The 24,540-nt window shown below is 38.5% G+C and overlaps 1 protein-coding gene across 14 annotated transcripts in view; it reads right to left on the reverse strand.

Moving 5' to 3' along the window:
- The window catches only part of ADGRL3 (adhesion G protein-coupled receptor L3), a 3,684,852-nt gene that overhangs the window by 3,212,391 nt on the left and 447,921 nt on the right, over nucleotides 1–24,540 (reverse strand). For all 14 annotated transcript variants that reach the window (XM_044060915.1, XM_044060918.1, XM_044060917.1 and 11 more), the window contains exon 2: nucleotides 11,621–11,754. The gene's annotated coding sequence lies outside the window, so the exon portion shown is untranslated. The remainder of the gene's footprint in view (nucleotides 1–11,620; nucleotides 11,755–24,540) is intronic.

Here is a 24,540-nt window from a genome sequence, read left to right on the forward strand (position 1 = left end):
ATACCCATATGAACTGTTTTATGCCAGAATGTTATATGCTTGAATACTCATTTCACATAGCTGAACATATTTCAGTTTTAAGACCTGTGATATGCAATTTAGTAAGTCAAGTAAGCATGTTATTAAAATAAAATATTTGTAAAAGTAATACATAAACAAGTAAATGAACAAACAGGAGAAGAAACACAAGACTGACTAAGTGCCATGCACTTACTTAGGTACTGTAGACTAAGGGTGGGATTCATAAACAGCCCAGGAGCTAGCAGTAAGGGTCTGGCAAAACTTTAACATAATCGTGAAAACAAAAGATTCAGACACATTAGCGGCAATGAGGAAAGACCTCAATATCGGCTAATCTGCATGTCTCTGAATTACTTAATCACTTACTAATTACCACAAGAGCTAACAAGAACATCACTGCAGACAGATACACTGTTGGCAGAAGTTCCTTCACATTATTCACTCCCCACAACTATACACACATCCAAATACATACACACACACACACACACACACACACACACACACACACACACACACACACACACACACACACACACACACACACACACACACACACACACACACACACACACACACACACACACACACACACACACACACACACACACACACACACACACTCGCATACTGTGCATCAGAGACATATCCCTGTATCTCTCACTTGCTGTAGATGAGACAGAAAGTTCATTATATCTGCCCTCCCTGTTTTTTAGGCTCTGGGTAGAAAACTGGGATGGGATATTTATTGCTTGATTCAAAGTAAACTCTGAAACCATTTTGGGCACAAATGATAGATTTGTTTTCAAAGTTACCTTATCCCTATGGAAAATCAGATAGGGTACACCGACCATGAAAGCTTGCAACTCAGCTACTCTTCTTGTAGATATCAGAGCAATGATGAGTACAGTTTTCCAAATCAAGAACCTTAAAATGGACTTAAAGGCAGATTCAAAAGGTGACACAGTCAATTTCTCCAGCACACAGTTAAGATCCCAAGAAGGAACAACCAGTTTACGAAGAGGTCTCAGGTGGAACTATTTGACAATAAACAGAGAAGAAAGAGGAGAATCCATGGGCAGACATGCTGAAATGGTCATAAGGTGAACCTTTACAGAGGAATAAGCGAAGCCAGAGGAAAGTAACTCATATAAATATTTGAGCAGCAGTGGTATAAAATCCTTGATGAGACTTAGTCATTGGCTAGGCACCAACATAGCATTCTCTATTAGCAGATATTCTTGACTAATATACTGCCTGCTGCACATTCTTATGAAATAAGTACCCTAAATCTATTAAAACTGAATCATCCAGGCAGTCAGTTGAAGTTAATTGATATTGGGATGTATGAAATTTCCCTCATCTTGTGGGAGTAGAAACAGTCTGAGACAAAGTTTGTGGTAACAGTCTTTGCCCAAATCTATGAGAAGAGAGAACCAACGTTGCCCGTGCCAAAAGGGGATCACCAAAATTATTTTTGAGTACCCTTTTGAATCTTCAGAACTACCCTGGAAATCAGTGGAAAGCATGGAAATGCATAAAGGAACATTCCTTTTCAAGAGAAGGACACTGCATCTGTTTACCAGGCTTGCTTGCAGGGAGCACTGGAACAAAACATATCTAGCTTGACTGTTTTGAAAGGAGGTGAACAGCTTGATATGAGATATTCCTTACAACTGGATTAATTCCTGGAAGAACACCTCATTCAATTTCCATTTGTGATGGCCTGTCGTGGTCCTGCTCAACTTGTATACCAACATGTTTTGCTCTGTCGGAATGTAAGATACTTAGATGGTTAAGGAATGAAGAAAAGGTAAATCCCAAGCCATAGGGTGTATGACCTTGTACCGCCCTGCTTGTTTATGTACCACATGACTGTGATATTGTCTATAATCACTCGGAGAGGTCCTGGTGAACAAATGTGATAAAGAGAGTCCAGGGCATGTATCACAGCCAACATCTCTTTTAAACGGGCAATCTTTGGTTTGTCTGAGGGAGTCCATAAACCCTGCCCTTTTACCCCTCAGGAAACTGCTCCCCAAGCAAAATCTGATGTGTCTAGTGTGATAAATTGGATTGGGATTTGAGCAGAGGGGTAGACATGGATCCAGCTGAATTTGTTGTTTTCAGCAAAGCAGCTCCCTTTTTATAAAGACACAAACTGGAACATGATGCTACACAGACTGCAGATTCTGGGTTCATGTGTTTTTTTTTGGAAACCACTGTATCTTCCCCATGTGTAATCTAGCAAGAGGTATCATGAGAATCATAGACGCCACAAACCCTAGGATCCAGAGGAATTCTCTTGGAAAAGTCTTAGACTAATTGAAAAAATTAGGAAAAATTCCAGCTAAACATCCACTTGACTTGTATTAAAAAGGCCTTATGAAAAGAAGAATCTATAAGGCATCCCAGAAAACACAATGCTGTGAGAATGAGTCAAGGAAGGTTTTGCAATTTTCATCTGGAAGCCTATATTGATCTAAATAGATATAACCCCATGTTAATGCCTTTTGACATTTGCATAAAGACTCTGCAAAGATAAGTGAGTCATCTAAATAGGGAAAGATGTGAATGCCATTCAGTCTGCAATATGCTAAAACTGAGGATAGCGTTTTATGAACACTCTTGGAGGTGTAGATAAAACAAAAGGTAAGAAAGAGGACTGATAATGCGACCCAGAAACAGAGAATCTTAGAAATTTCCAGAAGCTTATGGCTATGGTAATATGGTAGTAAGTGAAGGATCTTAAATGTATAGAGTTACCAAGTAACTCATGTGAGGAATGAGAGGAAAGAGGTTCTGTAAGGTTAACATTTTGAACTTTAGAACTGTCACTTAAAGATTTAGATGTAAAAGATCTAGTGTTGGTCTCCAACAGGCCTCTTTCTTTGGTGTCAGAAATATGCTGGAATAGAAGTCGTTGCCTTTTGAGTTGAAGGCCCTGCTTCTATGACTTCCTGGGTGTGTAAAACTGAAGAACTTGAGGAAAATATCCTGTTTGTTTTGAAAGGTGGCAAGGTATTCCTCTGAAAGGAGGTTTCCAATGCCATCTATAGCTCTCCTGCACTACTTCTAACACCCAGGAGTCCAAAGTGATCTCTTGACAAAGCAGAATGCTGAAGGCTATGTTTTGGGAAATATATGAAGAGATATTGGCAGGGGAGAAGGAAGAGGGTAAGGAATGCCTGCATAGTCATTCTGCACTGTTAGTCTGTCCCTTTTACTGAAAAGAATCCTGTTTTTATTGTTGCTCCCCACTGGCCATCTCTTTTTTACATTTTGTTTTCTGAAAAAAGACTGGCTTTGATTATTTTACTTTTTAGTGTAAGAGGGTGGCCTATAAGATTTGTATTGAGTACTTGGGAAACTCCTTGAATGAATTTCTCTCTTTCATAATTTTGCTTGAGAACCTGGGTAACAGAAGATCCCAGCAATACCTCCTTGTCTAAAGCTGAATCCAAGACTTCAGCATTTACCTCGTTAGCAAGCTTTTTGTTATGTAGACAAGCAAATCTTCTCAACACTGCAGCAGTATCTGCACAATCATACACACTCTTCAAAGCATGTTTAGATACATGAGAAAGGGTAGAAACAGTCTAGTTCAAGAAAGGGCCTTCTTCTGCAGGAAGAATGGAAGCTAATTCCCTAAAACTGTGCGTATAACATAGCACAAATGTCAACACTTATGCTTGTGGAAATGGCAGCAGGGTCTGACCTAAGGTGAGAGAAAAGAAGTTTATTAGCCTGAGGTACCTTATACTTTTTAGGGACTCATGAATGTATATCAGAATGACTATAGGCAGCATTCAATAGATAGTCCAGGACTGGCAGTATAAGAATGATTGAAGTGAAATGACGTATATCAATTTTTAACATATCATAATACTTCCTCAGTTCAGGATTGAAGTGGAATGACGTATATCAATTTTTAACCTATCATAATACTTCCTCAGTTCAGGGAGAACATCTATTCATTCCCATAAAAATACCACGTTCATCCTGGCAATGGTCTAATTAAATAAAAATTCTGCCACAGAAATATAGCAATTAAAATTTTCTTTATAATCAGAGAGTTTGGCTTTGAAATATGCAGAAGAAGAAGCCCTCTGGCCAAATTAGAATCACTGCACCCTGTTTCCTCAGGAATAATATGACAGTGAATGCCCAATTGTAAAGGTTTTTGCATGCGAGGATTTACTGCCTATAATTCCTGTCTAGCCAAGATAAGGAAATCATATTTTTTAATAGTAATAACTTTTTTTTCTTAATAGCAGTTCCAGCAGAAGAGGACTGACTTGAAGGGAAGATGTCTGCCCAGTCTAATGGTCTCTTGTCCTGGTTACCCTGAGCAGAATCTCTCAGAGTGTCTCCCAAACCCAGAGAAGATGGTCCCATTAGACCGACAGAAAATTTCCTGTCTGTTCCTCTGTAAACTTTTCTGTCCCACAGAATTCAGTGTTTACAAAAGCAGTACACAATTCTTCACAAAATTTGCCCTAAATACTAACATAAACACTATAAGTCCAAATTAGCGGTTCCTGACAGGAAACTTCCAATGCTGTGAAAAAATATCAGGTTTCTTAAAGGGGGTAAATAAAACAGCTAAATTGCTATTTTCTTTAAAAGGGCAATGGTTTCTGAGTGGAGGGGTTCCTCAGCAGGGACATAACTGCCAGAAAATAAACTCTAAACTGACTGCTGCTCCTGAGAAGACCTAGAGATGCTTCTTCTTGAGAGGGCAAGAAAGTACTGAAGAAAGCTTTACATTTACTATTGACTTCCCTACATGGGATTAGCCAAAGAGCAGTCAGACTGAAGGGGGAGGGCAGAGCTTCTTGAAGATGGCCTGTCATTTTTTACAGGGCACCTGGGCAGGAAACAACCCATGTGGCCTAAGGACTATTAAGTAGAGGGAATGATGAACATGTAATGCTTCTTATGGTGCATGACATGAACAGAAGAACAGAACAGGAATATGACTCTTCTTTACACATATTTTTATCCATGTTCACTTTAAGTGAATCTCTAGCTCCCTTTTTCATTTTTATATTGTACCTTACTAAATGTACCTTGCTACCATTAGCATTGCTACCATATTCATGTGACCATGTACTTGTTTACATTTGCTTTATAATACTGTTTTCTACTTTTTCTTGCTTCTGAATTATTTTATGATTATATTCATCTGGATCATACCTGAAATTAGTCCATGGCAATCATTGCACTGCCCCAGCAAACACAAGAATAAATCAATAAACTGCTTATCCTGTACTAGTATGTCTTATATGCACTGTATTTACTGATTGTGGAGTGCAAAGTATCTTGCTATTACCATGTGAATCTAGTATTTTCTGAAAATAGTCACTAGCAAACAAACAAACAAGCAAACAGCAATAAATAAATACATAGATAAATAAATTGCATATGACAGTTTTGACAAAAAAGTTGATAGACAAGATTTTAAGGAAATGGGTGGTGCTTAGATCAAAGAGACAGCAAGAAATGAGAAGTCAAAGCCAGGCTACATTTAGTGAACTAAGTGATGTCTGGTGATGAAGGACATAGAGGGTGAAGCTTTTCTTTTTCTGGTTGCTTGGAATGCATTGTAGTTATTACTTGGGTTAGTAGCTTGATGTTATCACAAAATATTTACACCATCTTACTGAAAAAATAATAAAAATCCATTCCATTCAGTGTATCTATGAACTTTATTTCACTAATCGCTGATGTATTTCATTTTTATTCAGCATTTTCCCTGTAGACCATTTGGTTGCACATAGAATGTAAACTGAAAAAAGGTATCAAGGAAGTCACTGTATTTGCTCTATAAACAACTTATTAGTTGTTTTTATATCTCTTTTTAAAAAATGAGTGCACTATAATCTGTGCCATAACTGGTATTTGACATATTTATTTACTTCCACATTTATATTAGAATACAAAAATGGCATACAGATTGTGTGCTTAGTGTATACATTTAACCATCTCTCTATTGTTCAGACTGCTTTCTTCATTTTGCATAAGGGCAGATGTTAAACTTGATTGCAGAAAAAGTACCTTAGTTAAATCTGTTGCTGTAGTTTTATCCGGGTCTATATTACCTTATCGAAAACTGATAAAAGCACTTTGATCGACCCCTAGATAATGAAAGTACTAAATAGCGAAGACATAGAACAAAGATTTTTTCCCCCCGGGAAAAAATCGCTGTTCCACAAAAAAAAAAATAAAAATAAATGCAAACACAACATAACCAACTCTGAGATTGCACCACAGTGGAGGAAATGGCAAACTCCAGAAAATGGCCCAGCGATTTTTTTTCCCTAGAAAAAAAAATCACTGTACCATGTCTTCGCTGTTTAGTGCATTAGACATTTACGGGTCGATCAAAGAGCATTCGCTCTCATCAGCTTTTGATAAGGTAATATAGACCATTCACTCTCATCAGCTTTCAATGAGGTAATACAGACCCTTTTATCCATCTTGTACAGCAAAATGTTTGTGGACCAGTCTATCATTTCAGATACCTCTTTTGCCACATGCTGCACCAGATTTTGTGTTCGCCACTTTATACAATCACAATATCTTATTTGTTTACCAAACTGTCGATTCCTGGTAACAAAAATCCTATTAGTTTTCTCCTACTCTCAGATGTATTCTTGGATGAAGTTAACAGTACAGTTACATGGGGAACCCTAATCCTGGAAACCTCAACTCAATGCACCCTATAGCTACAGCAGGAAGAAACCATTAAAGATGGGTGAGGTGTAATACAGACTGCAGGTAGTTAAAATATGATGTGGGAAGCTCTTGCCCTCCCAACTTTTTAACTTGCTAATCTGACTGCAAATGTATATGGTATTAGACAGGAATGTTGTAGCTAATGTGAAAGATAATCCAAGACATCCACAAGTATTGGGGGACACAGTGACTTCCACAAGTATTGGGGGAGACAGTAAGCAAAGCCATGACAAAGGACAGAGGAAAGAAAGGAGACATGTCTCTGTTTTCACCAATGAGAAACATCATATATAGAAAAAAGATGTACTGAGTCTGCAATAGATCAAGACCAAAAAGAAACTAATGGCTATTTTCACAAAAAGAGAAGTATTGCTAGAAATCTGCTCAGCAGTGCAAGTATGCAATCCACTGCTGTTGGAAAAACAGCTCTGCATGATAACAATAGTTTTCATCTCACTTCCTTAGCTATCTTACCTGAAAAAACAGCATTGCTACCTTCCTCATTAAGTGCACCTCTATGTTGGCAGAGGAACTTCAAAACCAACACTTAGTCCTTCTGCTGACATTACAAGGCTCTGTTTGTGAATTCATACCTCAGTGAAGTTATATCAGCAGCAATAACCTGTAACTGATGCTGCTGGTTACAGCTTTCCAAGGAACATAGAAACAACCTTTCACTGTCACTAAACTGGCAGTACATATCTTCTGCTTGGCAAAGCCAGTGAAGTGCAGATAACAAAGAGCTTTGCTCTGAGTGTTTATGTGTGGTTGGGAGGGGAATGCAAATGATCTTCCTAGTTTTCAGTACTACCTGTCATTTAACAAGATACCTGTTTGCAGTCTTCATTTATACATGCTACTGGTGAGAGACCCATTTCTCTCAGTCGGGCTGTGACCAACCGAAATACTGCCAGCCCAGCTAGCTGGAATTTTGTAAATAATTATATGTTACTTGAAAATATTAATATGATTTATATAGAAATGTGACACTGCCAGCCCAGCTATCTGGAATTTTGTAAATAATCATATTTCATTTGTGAATATTAATATGATTCATATACTTGTCTTACAAATGTAAGAGAACTGATTGTTATGTGTATATTAAACTACTGGTGCAGAAGTGTGTGTTGAACTGTATGTTCTATGCTGAGCTTCAAGAATGTAACCACAGTGTACCCTACTGGAAAAGAACAGAAATGTATATACCTTTGTACGTGTATGTTTTGATAGTACAGCTAGAATATAGAGTTAACTTGCAAACCCTCGAGAAAAGTTGAAAAGCAAAGAATTTTATGATTGGGTTGCAGCACAGCAAGTAGACACAATGTCTATAGCTAGAGGATTTCCTATTGTCTGGAAAAAAATAATAATTATTAGGTTCCAAATGTAAAAGTGGTAATTGTTTTACGACTTCCAGTTCTAGGCAAACTTCTGAGAGATAAGTATTTTTCACAGAGAACTGTTAAATTATGTTGGTATTTGTTTAGCCTGGGAACTGGAGGCAGATGACAAATAGTGATGTCATCCAGCTTACCCAGCAGTAATGTTTTGATATTAATTTGGGAACTCTCTCACAGATTTTGGCATTTTGTATCTTGTCTTTGGACCTGAAAAAATCCATCTTCAGCACTTCTCATCTGTATTTGCCTTGCTCTGTAAGTAAGTTATTTAGGTATAGTATTTCTTATAGAGATAGATAGGAATATAGTAAAGATTAGTTTAGATGTTTTCTGTATTCATGTAAGACTGTCCTGCAATATTGTTTTAACAAATCCCTTGTGATTCTGAACTCTGCAGTCACTGTATTTAGTTATTGAGTATTGTTTTGTTCTTTTATTATTATTTATTAAATATATTTAAACCTTTTCATAGTGGCTGGTTTGTTTAGATATATTTAAGCTCTTAGAATACTTGCATATGTATTTGGTGACACTGTACAGGCCACTCCTAAATAGCCTTCAAGTCTTGGTCACACTTAACAATTTGAAAAATAGTAACATTACACAGTAAGATTGGTCAACCTTTGAAAAGGGCTTTAAAGTAGCTGATAAGGGGTTCTGGTGACAGTGCTGGCTACCTTGTGGTCTGGGCTGAGGAGGGCATAGCTAGTGAGCCTGTACTAGCCTTTCCCAGGTGTGTGTTTGTGTATAAATCAAATATCAAAGTGTGTGTGTGTGTGTGTGTGTGTGTGTGTGTGTGTGTGTGTGTGTGTGTGTGTGTGTGTGTGTGTGTGTGTGTGTGTGTGTGTGTGTGTGTGTGTGTATTGGCTACTTGGGCAGGGACACGAAGCACTGGTTGGACAGAGAGTTTGCTGGGGGTTTTGGCTTGACCACTTGGCTGAGATCTTAACCCTAAAGCTGTGCCAGTGGGGAGTTTTATTGGGGATCTGGAGAAAGAGGGAGAAACCTGCCCCAGACTGACTGTGAGCTCTTAAGGGAAATTGTACAGTACTGCGTGTGTATACTTGTCATCCTCCCAATGTGTATGTCCCTCACTGGTGCTAGTGGTGAGGATTGAGGCTCCTTGATTACTAGGCCAGTGCAGGGGCATCACATGGGTTTCAATACATATATAATAAATATCACTATATACATGGGGTCTATATTACAAGCTCGAAAGCTGATAAGAGCAAACGCTCTTTGATCGAGCTGTAAATATCGAATGTACTAAATAGCAAAGACACGGAACAGTGAATTGTTTTCTCAAGGAAAAAAAAATTGCTGCTCCACAAAAATAAATAAATAAATAAATAAAAATGCAAACACAACATAAAGTGGAGGGTTTCACCCCCTCCCCATTGTGGAGGTTTGTGCCCCCCACACCTCCCCTACTTAAGTATACCAATTCTGAGATCACACCACAGTGAAGGAAATGGCAAACCCCTGAAAACAGCCCAGTGATTTTTTTTTCCCCTGGGAAAAAAATCGCTGTTCCATGTCTTTGCTATTTAGTGCGTTGGATATGTATAGCCTGATCAAAGAGCATTCACTCTTTTAACCATTTGAGTTTCTGATATAGACCCATATTGGGGTGAGGGCTGTTCCAGCTGACCCCAATGCATGCCTCACTAACATGCAGCAAAGAAATGAGAAAGACGGGTATTTCTTTCAGCATTCTTGTACAGTTCTGACAAAGCTCTGCCTCAATATCACATACCGTAACAGTTTGCCAAGAGACACAACCACAGGTGAAATCTGAAGCTAGACTAGAAAGACCAAAAGCAGTATGCTAAAGCATAAAAAGAAAAAAAAATACATACACAGCTAGGGAAAACGCCTCTTTAAATGCATCACAACAAGAAATGTCAGAATGTTGAGACTACTGCATTTGAATTCTTCCATATGATTTAAAATGCATGAATCAGGGAACAGAAAAATGAAAAACAAGGTGATATATATATATATATATATATATATATATATATATATATATATATCCTCCCCACCTCCCCATGCTCTGCATCGCAGGACCCTTCCTCATCGTACCGCCAACTAGAAAAGCAAAAATACAACTTCAGTGTACATCACATGTTTGTTAAGGGCAATTCTAATGTCCCAGTCAATGACATTAGAAATGTTTTTTTTTAAATATTTGCTAATAATATAAACGCTTAGATTTTTAGTGTTTCAGGAAACAAAGCATTCATACCTTAAACATTCAGTGGCAGTCTGCAGTTCAGCAATGAGAAAATAATTTTTATCTAAAATTTCAGTATAAAATGAAATTAAACATTTTAATATGACAGAAAGAATGAGATGTTGCTTAAATGTCATCTATAATATACTTTACGAAATGGAGATCTAAAAAGTATATCACATGAGCTCTTAGGGGTATAGCCAGTCACTTACCATGAATGCAAAATGGTACAGTTTTCAGTATATTTATTTTATGCAATATGATTTGCTAGAAATTAAATAAGGTCTGGCATGTTTATCATGGTTTTATTTCCTTAGATTATATGTTTTTGTTAATGTCTTTTTTTTCAGAAAGACTAACTCTCTATGCACTATCTGGAGTGTTGGGGGTACAGGGAGATGAAACCTGCTATAAAAGTGGGCTTAGAGTTCCCAAAATGCTGAGTACACTGCTCTTAGACTTTAAGGCAACTATATGCAAAGCATCAAGTGTGAGTGTGGACTCAACATGTAAATACTTACAACAGACACTTACTAAGGAGAAATTTCTGACACTGTCAGACCCCATGACATGTGCAAATATTAAACATCGACAAGTATGTTGAGATAATGCAAGGTGTAACTTGGTATACTGCCCCTGCTGACCTTGAAGTGGATTGCACTAATTAACTGCTTTATGTGCAATGTACCATAAGGCCACTGAAACAATAACCGTAACAGTATACAATGTTCCTAATAAACAGATGTGACATTCCAGCAGGGCTTACGACGCTGATCTCGCTTTGCAGTAGACATGCATATTTATGGAACTTGACTGTTTAACTACTTAAAAGAACAAGAAATGCAGCCTTCAGAGAAGAAAACATTGCTTGCCTTATCATAAAGAGCAATAAAAACCAAAAGGCCATGATGGATACTAGGACTTTGAAACATACTTTTATTATTAACTGTCTAAAACCGATCCCTGTTTGACAAGTTTTGCCCATTTTATTCTTTTGTTATACAATCCAGTCTGCAAAAAATGATGGAATGAGACTGCAGCAAGTATTTCCTTTAATAGAGTTTTAAGTAATTACAATTGACTGTTACTCATTTTGTCTTCACAAATCTGCCATTCCCTTGTGTAAAATACAAAAAACACAGTTTTAATCAGTCTGCAAACAAGGCAGAAGTGGTGCTCAGTACCATTTTTGTTTTTTCACAGTCTTTGATGTTTTACTTACCCTTACAGTCACAACTTATTGTTCGGTAGCGGATACAGATTTTCTTGAAATTCGTTATTTTCCTTTTTTGTTAATCTTAAAGCCTTAGTTTATATTTGGAGAAGCAAGTCTTCATGGTTTTCATTATTCTGTACCTGTAACGAAACAGAAATAGACGTAAAAAAGCAGAATCCATAAATCATAAAATGTTATCAAAAAACAAAGAAGTGCAAAAGGCATAATCAGAACTTTAAAGCTGAATACTGAATCCCTGTGATAATGAGCATCAGGAGCACCATTAGCGTAATGCGATGTTTAATGTAAAACCGCCCAAATAAACATAACTAATTGCCACTAGGTGACAAAAGTACAGCTGCGTAAATAAACTTACTATAACAGTAAGTATAACATGGCAGACTTTGAAAACACAGAGAACTAGGATTTCCTATGAGGAAATGAGGAAGTATGTTTTAGACAGAGGGTTGTAGATGCTCGAACTAGTGTCTCACTAAAGCTGGCAGATTCCAAGTTGAAGGGAAAGTTCTACATCGCATGAAAACAAACATAAGGCTAACTTTGAAAAAAGCAAGACTTGGACGACATGAAAATTACAGTACAGTGACATATTATTCATGAAACAGTGTAAAGGTAAGAATAGGTGGGCAGTCCTTATCTGCTGACGCATATTATACATTTCATATTTCCGCTTTTTTAACAGACATGTCAGTTTCTTCCATCAGTACTGTCACATAATCTACATGCAAAAAAGCACACTCTGCAGAAAACAAATCCTGTGTCAACTGGGAATGAAGGCTGATACTGTACTATACACTAGGGATATGGAAACCTGTGTACACATATGTACAACAGACACTTGATAATACCTTACTGTTACAAAGAAATGTATGACAATAAATTATTTATACTTTTATAGTTATCACCTGGGTCTTTCTACGATTTAGCCTCGTCCAGGATGTTTAATGGTCCTGCTACCCACTGTCCCCCAGACAATGATTCTGGTGCTCCTGATGCCAGATGATGTCAGGGACAGAGCCACCAGTCACAACTCTGAGGAACGACAGAGCTTTCTGCATACATATTCTTTCCTCTAAGAAAGTGGTCTCTCATCCTTACATACTTCTGTATACAGTCATGCTTGCAGGTCACTGCGCTATGAGTATTTACCATGTTTCATTCCTAAAGAGTCTGTAGCTTAAATACTTTCCCTATTATCGGTTAGTGTGTAAGCCACTCTCTCTGCACACATTCCCACCTTCTGTGGCTGATACTCTAAGAGAAGGACAACTACTTCAACCCGAGACTAGATTGGTGCAGTCAGAGACAAAACCCTAAGCTAAAAGTTCAGTAGGTGCTGGTACTTTACATTCTGAAAGGTCTGGTAAAATAGCACAACCCCATTCAGGACTTCACAGTTACCAAGAACACCACAGTGCATGATGCCATTCGCAAAACTGTGTTAGTCGTTATTCAGTGAACGGCAGACTGGCAGAAATGCTTTCTGACTGCAAGTGAGCACTACAAATCAGTACAGAATCTGATTGTCAGCACAACCAAATATTTATAAAGGCAGCTCCAAATGAGCTCTCATGAACAATTAATGAGGCAGCTTAACAAGGTGTGTTAACTCATATAACAAAGTTGTGTTGAATTCCCTAAGTGAATTACCTATTACTCCAACAGCCTCATGCCACAACAACATTATCTGTAGGGTATGCCACAGAGATCAGTTGGCCAGCTTTTCCTATAGCCATTCTTCCTTTTGACGGTTGGAAGTAGGAAATGTTCGTGGACCAGAAGAAAGTGTATTCATTTTGATCTTTGTAATTTGAATGTTGCACTGAAAGGTTAGGTTTTGATCCAGCCAGACACCTAATTATCTGAAGAAATAATAGTTTCAGTTGGCTCACTGTTATTGCAACAGGGGAGCTAAGCTGTGTGTCAATAATTTCTGTGAGCTCCAGAATGCATGCACTTAAGTACTGTTAACATTTAGAAGGAATTTGTGATCCAATGACTATCTAGATTGTTGGCAGAGATCTTGTTCTTTTTTTTCAGAAATAAATATGTAAACCAGATAATGAAAAGTGAAAAGATAAAGAATGACACATTTTAATAAAATCATTGTATTTTAATTCTGATGAGTTTCCCTTTTCCTCTTTTCCTAGATGAGTATTTCAACTCAATTAACCTGATACCTACCATGTGTAGCTCTGCCACGCTATGGAACTGCCAAGTGTAGCTCTATCAAGCTGTGGAACCACCATGTATAGCTCTACCATGCTGTGGAACTGCCAAGTAAAGCTCTACAGCCTTGTGGGATAATATATGCAGTGTTATGGTTTCACTGGCACCACTGACATCAGAAGCAAGCAATTTGGCTGTCTTGTATTCTTAAGTGGCTGTGATGTGCAGTGAGATGACACAGGCAATTTTATTGTGTGAACTGGGGTCCAGAAGAGCAAGTGAAGTACCTGACAGAGTACCAGTCCCAACACATAACTAATTATTCAAATGACAAAAATGCACTTTGAGCATTATAGTTAAATATGATGATTTTTGTGAGTTACCTGTAATATGTTCTTGAAAACAGACTTCTGTGATAAAAGAATCATTCTTCCAGGTGGATGTGATGGTTTGCATTTATTCTAAGGGCAAGCTATAAACTTTTCTATTTGAAATTATTTTTACAAAGCTTTAAACTGTAAATTTTACTTTAGTGACCCAGGCTATCTGGCTTATGTTATGTTTCTATATTAATGACATGATTTATCTGAAGAAGGCAAGGCATGCCAGACACTGCTGAGAGAGTGGGTTTATCCTAAAGCAGAGCATTCAGTAATTGAGCATTTCCTACTACAAGGTCATTTATCATCCACTGCAAGAAAAAGAAAGGAACGACAACTTTCATGTTTACTGGAAGCTATGTAGTTGACTTATTGGCTACATGTACTTGATTTCCAGTGACATCTTTGGTCTAAAAAAATTCTACAAACCCAAAAGTACAGTTGCCAGTTACCAACAAACTTCTCATCCTGGGCGTTAAGGAAAGGAATATTAAAAAGCAGTTCAGAAATGAAATTTCTTTATATGAAGCAAAATGTGTTAAAAAATGAAAAAGGAAAAGTCTTCCAAGCATTTAACCATGGCAACAAATGCTGCAGAAGATGCTTGTCAAGGTCTTCTTCACTTTTCTTCATCATCAGAAAAGTGACTGACGGCTCTGGTACCTTCTATGAACACATCCATAAAGGCACAGCAGCCCACATGGGGCTCCATTTGCATTTCTGCACAAGCAAGTCCCGTACTACAATTAGTTACACTTCTGCAGCATCTGCTGTTTTCTTACAGAAAACCAGCTTCTGTAACAGGTAAAGCACTGCTCTCAGAACCTTAGCGCTCTCTAATACATACGCTGTCTGCAATAAGAAAGAATAATAAAGCAGACTCTACACATAGAACAGTCGATATCTTAGAAACCAGTAGGAGTCTTAGCAGTATTAAACAGGCACACTGAGGTTGCTACATCATGATAATGAGGCTATGAATGTAAGGCCTTGTACTGGATAGATAAAAATGCCAATGTGCATATGAGACAAATTGAAAGAATATTATTACACTTCTTTCTCAAATGTGAAATGCTGCCTGCAATTCTGGACCCATAAAAAGCACAATTTTACATTTCCTGTTTCTTTTTTTCATTTAACTCTAGAGTGCCTCTTTTGCTCAGAAATAAAATTACACTATGTTCAAATTCAGTAGCCCATGTGATATATCAACATACATATGCTATTTGTTTCAAGATCTGCAAAAGTATTTGCATTCCTGGTGATTGACAGAAAACATATATATGCAAATCCTTATTTTAAGGCAGCTCTTTTTACATGGTGGATTGGTAGGGTTGTTTCTAAAACAAATTATGATAAAAAGATGTGTGTGTTTGACAGTAGTAGCTACTCTATCAATTTCTGTTCTCAGATGCTTCTGGATGGATCTCCAATAATAGCGACAGCACAAGCCAGTAACTTAGGTTCTTGAGCGACAAGGTTACCAGATGGCCTTACTAAGACAGAGAGGGAGAAACGGACAAAGCAAGGTATGATTAGCAACACTTTGGCACACTTTTTTCGAAAGAGACTAAAATCTGTTGCAATACAACCCCCTAGTACACTGAGGGTGAAGTTGGCAGCTTTACGTTAAAAAGGGACAGGCCATACTAGAAAAAGGTTACAATGAGAATATGCACAAAAGGCCTGCATTCCAGTTCCTACAAACCTTCTTTACTATGTGGCGGAGGGAGCTCGGTGAAGTTTAAAGAACATAACCTCACTCTTGCAGTACAAAAGCCATGCATCATAATGCCTCTTAATTACATCCTCTGGGGAAACAAGCTGGTCATATACTGGGTGATTATATGTATGCAGCACCAGCAAACTGGCACTGTACCCACTTCACCCTAAAGAAAAAGAAGAAGAGAGGGATTTACAGTTCTAGTGGCAAAGAAAAGTACTGCCATACTGTGACTGGGAGGACAGCTATTATAATAATGCTTCAAGTGCTGCTTGTGGGTCGATAATACACAGTGATGTAACTGGTGTGACACAGATGTACAACCACATGTACGGCTGCTATGGATGTTTCTCAGTGTAAAAGTAGGAGCTGATGGTATTTACCTTTGGCATCCACTAGTAAACATCCTAGTGGGACACATATTTTATTTTTATTTTTATTTTACATTTGTTGACCAGAAAAGTCTGACTGGATATATGTCCATTTTCAGCGGAGGCCCTGGGAGAAAAGCTCCAAGGTATAAAAAAATCAATTGCATGTCAAAAATCTAATTACATGTCTCATGTTACAGATTGCAAAAAAATCAAACTTAACAGTCATTAGAGGCAGACAATACACATTACATATAATATATATACATAGACTCGATGGACAAAGATAATAATAGTTCCTCAGGTACATTTTTTCAATATGTGAGTGTGAAAGTTGCAGTACATGATAGCTGCATTCGTCAGTGCACTTTCCAGAGAAATATTTAACCCGGCTTGATACAGTAGCATGACCAGTTTGATCCCAGGTAGTGTTTGAGCCTAGTTTTAAACTGACCTAGTGAAGAGAGTAAGGTGATATCAGATGGAATAGAGTTCCATGATCTACCTACAGAGTTTGTGAAGAGAGAGTCACTGGCTAAGTTATTAGATTTACTTATCTGGATAAGGAGTCTGTTTGCAGATCGCAGCGGTCTAGGATTATTATATAGGGTGACCAGATTTTTGAGTGCAGGGGTATTTTCAGGGTTATATATAATTTTGTGGACCATAACCAGTTGGTTATATACGATTAGACTGGGTAGTTCCAGCCATCCCAGCTGGATTAGATTGACACAGTGATGTGTCCTGTAAGGCAGCCCTGAGGCGAACCTGGCAATGTGATTGTAACAGATAGAGAGTTTGTTCAGGACAGTCTTGCTAACATTACAGAGAAGAGGGGATGCGTACATAAGAGTAGAGAGAAGGTGGGAACAAGCAATGACAACTTTGGCTGGAGGAGTTAGGAAGGCTTTTATTCTGTACAGGGATCCTAGTTTTTTATTGATGGTTTTGATCAATTGATTAACCTGCAGGTCAAATTTTAAGTTGTTATCTATAATGACACCTAATAGTTTAGTTGATAAGTCAGGGGAGATTACTTTGCCATCCCTTGCTTTAATTGTAATGTTAATGGCACTAGACCTTTGTGTAGGTAGGAATAACAGCATTTTAGTTTTTTTAGGGTTCAGTATCAGGTGTCGTTTGGCAAGCCAGTTTTCAATTATGGTAAAGGCGGTCTGGGTAGATAACTGTAACTCTGTTGGGGATGTTGCCGAGCAGATGAGAGTAGAGTCATCTGCATGTTGGATTCAACTGACTTTAGGTATAACAGTGTTCAAGTCATTGATGAAGATGGAGAATAACAGGGGCCCTGGTATAGAACCTTGTGTTACTCCTAGGGTATTAGGTAGTAAGATGGACAGTTTGCTCTGCCAAAGCACAGCCTGTTGTCTTCCACTTAGGTAGGAATGAAACCATTGAATGGTTTTAGGATCTAGACAAATTGTTTGCAGGGTTTGGCTTAGTAGTTTGTGGTCAACCATACTGAAGGCTTTAGAAAGATCCAGAAAAAGAGCTGAAGAAATATAGTTATTGTTGCGGTTAAGGTTTATAGTATTGGAAAAGACTAGTAGGGCTGGTAGTGCTATGGTGAGGTCAAAAACCATGCTGGGTATCTGCCAAGAGGTGGTTCTGGATAAGCTGGTACAACTGTTTCTGAATACATTTTTCCATTATTTTTGCTAGAGGAGAGAGTATTGCTAAAGGCCTATAGTTGGAGAGTTCAGTAGAACTGCCTCCTTTGTGAAGAGGGATTACATAGGATATTTTCCAGATAGTAGGAATTTTTGCTTCTAATATGGTTCGATTAATATAAGTATTGAGACCGGGTAGGCAATGTCACCAGCTGATTTTTGTAGGTATTCAGCTGAAAGTTGGTCGGCTGAGAGTGTGGTGGGTTTAAGTTTTCTGATTAGGGTACAGATAAATGATGTGGCGACAGGTTGAAAGCTAAATAGGGGTAGGTTTCTAGGGGTAGCACTATTTGGACTGGGGGAGCTAGGAGGTAGTTGGCTAGTTAGGGCTTGAATTGTTTCGGTAAAAAATTTGTTAAAGCTGTCCAAGACTTCTTCAGGTGATTTATCAGTAGTGGCAGCTGGGATGGGGGTAGTAGTTTGGCCAGGGTGTATTAGATTATTCAACCCTGCCCAGAACATTTGTGGATTGTTTTGATTTACAGTTTGTAAATTGAAATAGTATTGTTTTTTGTCTAATAGTATAAATTTTTTAGCCTCATTCCTACATTGCCTGCATTTAATTTGATCATGAGGTAGTTTAGTAAAGTGCCATGAGGCCCAGGCTTTATTTCTAAGATTAATTTTGATTCTAGTCACTTTCAAAAGCCAAGGTGCAGATTTTGATGATATCCCAAACATGTAAGCTGGTCAAGCCAAATCCACCCCTTTGGCAAGCCCTTTGCCACTGCAGTCAACAGGCAAAACTGTGCACAGCTCAAGAAGGCAACCCCTGATACTAGTGCTGAAGATCATCCACAGAGCACACTTTTGCATAACCCTTGGATCTACAGCCGCCCTGGTACTACTGCTGAAGAGCGTCCACAGAGCACACTTTTGCATAACCCCTAATACCAGTGCCAAAGAACATCCACAGAGCACACTTTTGCATAACCCCTAATACCAGTGCCAAAGAACATCCACAGAGCACACTTTAGCATAACCCTTGGTACTACAGCTGATGAGCATCCACAGAGCACACTTTTGCATTGCACTCTGCTAAGGACCAATGTCATCGATGACATCATAGCCTTACATTTTTTTTCTCTGAAAGAAGTTCTTACAAACTTGAGCATATTTATTAACTATAATTAATGACAAATACTGCCAGTTTAAATAAAATATATGTCCATATCTAAGTATCCAGTACATTTCCCCTACAGTCTATCAACCTGGCATTTGAACATTTTATAACAGGACAGAAATGATTTTTACATTCATGATGCCACTTAAGAGTACGATGTTTAACCAGATTACCCCCAGTCCACATCACTCCAGACATTTAAAACCCAGCAAAACTTCATAATGTCACTCCTTTTCATTCTAGATGTCTGGTCTGTCTTGGTCTTTCTCAGCCATCTTAACCTAATCTATTCCCAAGGCACAGAATCCTCCATCCCTGTATCTGCATTCATTCCAAGGGCACTAAATCCTCCTTCCATGTGCCTGCATTCATTCCCATGTACTGAAGCCTCCATCCCTGTGACTCCATTCATTCCCAGGGCACTGAATCCTCCATCCATGTGCTTGCATTCATTTGCAGGGCACTGAATCGTCCACTCCTATGCATGGATTCATTCTCCGATCTTTAGTGTCTATCACCATTCCCTTAGCCTCAGTTGTACTCATAAACACCAATTCTAGCTGCAGATACACTAGTCTGGCACTCAATATATGTCTGTTTTCTTTTCTTCTAGACTGAAGTATAACAAACACACAAAACTGTCAGTAAATGAGGCAATAAGTATAATTTAAATAATGTAATCATTTGCCTATCATACCCAAGGCTACAGCTATGTTTCGATATGGATATTCCACCTTGTTATACATCCTTCTCTTCCAGTACACTTCTCCATCTCAAAGAACACTCCATGACCCACTGCATCTGCACATTCCATGCAGCCACTGCCTCTTCTGAAAAGTTTTCTCAACAAATTCTTAAAAAACCTTCTCCAGAGTGCAGTTACAGTTCTGTGTTCCTAGACTATTATCATCAATATGCAATTCATTCTGTACCTCACACACTGTAATACTAAACATGACCTCAATCACATCTCTCAAGTCAGGCGGCACAAGTGCGAGGTGCCAGGTTCCCTCTGAAGCTATGTCAATCCATCGTCTTTACCACCTGTGCTGCTCCCCACTGTATGCTGTTGCCCAAATTAATGATCCCTTTAGTTAAGAGTCTCCAGAATGTCACAACATATTTTGCATGCTCTGTCCACTACGGGTGTTTTTTTGCAGTAGTAACAACAACAACAACAGTGCCATTGTATTCCTCTAGCTAGCCTATTCATCTGCTATACCCCCAGCATGGTAAGTGCTCATCTACATTGATAGGAATAGATTCATCAAAACTACTCAAATCGTCTTCTGCTTCTCCTGTCTAACTTGCCTCTCTCAGCCAGCAGTCTTTCCTGTGGTTTCTATATAAAAAAATGCAAGATCATGAAATATTTATCATGGACCCCCACTAAACAACCCATCCCTAAACAACAGTCCCACTTCTAAATGGCCTAACAAAAAGAGTCACCTTGTACTCCAAATACCTAATGATGCCTGCTACGAACACTACACAGTAAAGGACCAAAAAGACCACTATGTTATCCCAGCTTAACATGGTAACAAACTGCTCCACTTTTTTTTTTAATGTTTTATTGCTAACAAGGTAAGTACAATAAGCAAACATTTTCCATTTTTAGGTAGGAAATTGGGAATGCTTAGACAATGCAGTTTACAAATAAGTGTACAGAACCAAGTCACTGATACAAAAACCAATGAAAATGCACGTCTTATTAAGACCATGTAAATCACAGCAGGCTTCCAGATCCAAGAATATAATGATTACTGAGCAAAAAAAAAAAAAAAAAAAATATATATATATATATATATATATATATATATATATATATATATTCTGTCTGCTAGCATACAATCTGCTGGCACTCTCTGAATCTATAACCTGGGTATGGCAATGACAAAGTACAAAACATACAGAGACACTGTTTGCACCCTGATGTAGAGTTTGGCTCCTGCAATCTGTACCTAAATACACAATCTCACAGGTCACTGCAAGTGAAAAAATGAAATATCAGACTGCAGCAGTTGTCAGTGAGAAATCCTGTGTGACGTGAAAGATTGCATTTTTGAGCCAGCAGGAGTCAGCACAGTAAGTGTTCGTAAAGATTAAGAAAAATAGAAATATTACCGCCTCCAGGTTCACACAAGTGTCTTCTTGCCCTTCTCCATGCCAACTAGTTTCTTACCAGTCCTAGCCTCAGATGTGATATATGTAATTAATCTTTTTGAAGTAAAAATTATATATATATATAGATAGATAGATAGATATGCATGTTATGTACAAAGTGGTAGTGCTACAAACTGCATTAATGATTAATACCCCAGGACAAAGTAAAATAACAATTCCAATGTCAGCAAAAGATGGGCCAAAAAGGAAAACAGGACACCCTGAAGATTGTCCCCAAACACCATAGACCAACAGTCCAAAGCAATCAGAGTAAAGACAAGCAACAGCGAGATATCAAAACACACAACACTACGTGTGGCACAGACATCCCATATATGACATTCTCCATCAAGCTTGCATCTGTACAACCCCATCACATTGTCAGCATCTGTACAACTCTGACACACTGTCAACACCTCTACAACCCCATCACACTGCCAGCACCTGTAAAACCTCAACACACTTGTCATTGCCTGTACAACCCATCACACTGTCAGTACCTGTACAACCCCAACACACTGACAGCACCTGTACAACCCCATCACACTGTCAGCACCTGTACAACCCCAACACACTGTCAGCACCTATACAACCTCATCACACTGTTCACGCCTGCACAACCCCAACACACTGACAGCACTTGTACAACCCCATCACATTGTCAATGCCTTTACAACCCCAACATTCTGTCAGCACCTATACAACCCCATCACTGTCAGCATCTGTACAACCCCATCACACTGTCACTGCCTGTAAAACCCAATCACGTTGTCACTGCCTGTACAACCCAAACATACTGTCAGCACCTGTACAACCCTATCACACTGTCAGCGTCTGTACAACACCAACACACTGTCAGCACCTGTACAACCCCCATACCCTGTCAGCTCCTGTACATCCCCATCACACTGTAAGAGCCTGTACAACCCCTTTACACTGTCAGCACCTGTACAACCCCATCACACTATCAGTGCCTGTACAAGCAGGACACACTATCAGTGCCTGTACAACCCCAACACAGTGTCAATGCCTGTACAACCCCAATGCATTTTCCATGCCTGTGCAACTCCATCACACTTTCAGCACTTATACAACTCCATCACGCTGTCAGCACCTCTACAACCCCATCACACTGTCAGTACCTGTACAACCCCAACACACCGTCAGCACCTGTAAAACCCCATCACACTGAGAGTTTCTAGGGGAAGAGTTTGTTTTTAGACGTGTTCGATTTCAGTGAAATGGAGATCTATACATTAAATTTCAACTGAGTGTCCTATATCCCGTGCAAATGCAGGATCATTGAAATATATGTTTCTATACATGTGTTTGTGTGTGTGCGGACAGGTGTATGTGTATGTATGTGTGTGCAATTACTCTTGCTTACATAGATATATTTGGAAACCAGTATTATTTTAGTTTTATTTATTATTTCTGGAAATGTCTAATAAAACATAGCTCTCAACTTCTTTTGTTAAAAATCAGGAACACAACCAAAAATAATAATGGTGTGGGAGGGGGGCAAAGGCCCCATATCAGATAGAATTTTATTTTTGCATTATCATGCATTTTGTGAGCAAAAAGAGGTATGAAACATTAATGGCAGACATCAGTGACTAACTATAGCCTTCAGTGATTTACTAGAAAATCAAAAAAGGTGGGACAGGACGGAAATATGAGGTAAAATCTGAAACATTCTGAAAACTTAGGGAAAACTGACAAATATGGAATAAAATCTGATTGTTTAAACACACACACACACACACACACACACACACACACACACACACACACACACACACACACACACACACACACACACACACACACACACACACACACACACACACACACACACACACACACACACACACACACACACAGAAGTTTAATGGTTCCTGCATAGTATCACTCCCCAAGAGGACAATAGTGATAGAGCTCAATTATGTAGGACCCCATTTTAGATCAGTAAGGGGTATCTGAAGAGAAGTCTTGAAGTGAATAATCACTTATTTTAACCATTAATAAAGACAATTTTTTTCTCTGCTAAGAGTTAAGGTGATTTAACAGTGCAGGTAACAGAAACGAATACTGGACCGCTGCAGTGGAGCTCCACAGAGAAGGAAAGAATGAAACACCTACTCACAACGCACGGTATGCAACCAATGCAGATTACTGCAGCTTTATGTCTGTAGTGCTCATCGTCATTAAATACAGTGACATCTATATAGATGCCTGCCACTACAAAAGTCATGCCATAAGGGCAACAGCCTGTAACATTGACTGTGCTCTTCACATGTATGCAGAAACTCTCTTTCTTTCTCTCTTTCTTTATATATATCTATATCACCAGATGGTTCTGAAGAAGTTCCTGTTGGGATGAAAGTGATAATAAAAGGTGTTTTTCGCTAGTACTACCTGGTAGTGTTTTGTTTTTGGGTTATGTATATATATATATATATATATATATATATATATATATATATATATGTTGTTGTTCTTTCAGCTTTTCCTGGTTAGGGGTCGCCACAACGGACCTCCAGTCCGCTAATGATTGGCAGTAGATTTCTTACGAGTGCCGAGGTGCCAGCTCGATGCCCAACATTCAACGAAGGCACGTCCATTCTACGCATGTCTTTCGAATGCCACTCGACCGCAGGGAGGACATGCAGACTCCACACAGAAGGCGCACCAGCCGAGAATCGAACGGGAGTATATATATATATATATATATATATATATATATATGTAGATATATATATATATATATATGTGTGTGTGTGTGTGTGTGTGTGTGTGTGTGAGTGTGTGTGTGTGTGTGTATATGTGTGTGTATATATATATATATATATATATATATATATATATATATATATATATATATATATGTATATGGCTTGATCTTCAAAATCTTATTCTCCTACATCAATTAGTTATCACCTATAAAATTCTCCATTACCCTACTAATACACCCATACTTAACAACCTTGTTGCCCCTTACAGGAATCTTACTTCCCTTCGCTCAGCTAACAAACTGCTAGTAGCCACTCTCAAATCACACAATAAAGCTGGTGACTCTTTGTTCACAAATGTGGTTGGCTCTTACTGGAATAAACTTCCCATAGAATTGACTACTTTAGGCTCATCACAACTTTTCAAGAAACAACTAAGGAACTATTTCAAATCTCACTGGCTATGCCCTTGCTCTAATCCAGACTGACCTCTGCATCCAACTTTCTTTACAGTTCTCTCCATTACTCTTCTATATGTCTCTCTCACGAGTAC

Source organism: Protopterus annectens, chromosome 2.part0 (genome assembly GCF_019279795.1).
Source record: "Protopterus annectens isolate FY-2018-M chromosome 2.part0, PAN1.0, whole genome shotgun sequence".
Lineage (NCBI taxonomy): Eukaryota > Metazoa > Chordata > Ceratodontiformes > Protopteridae > Protopterus > Protopterus annectens.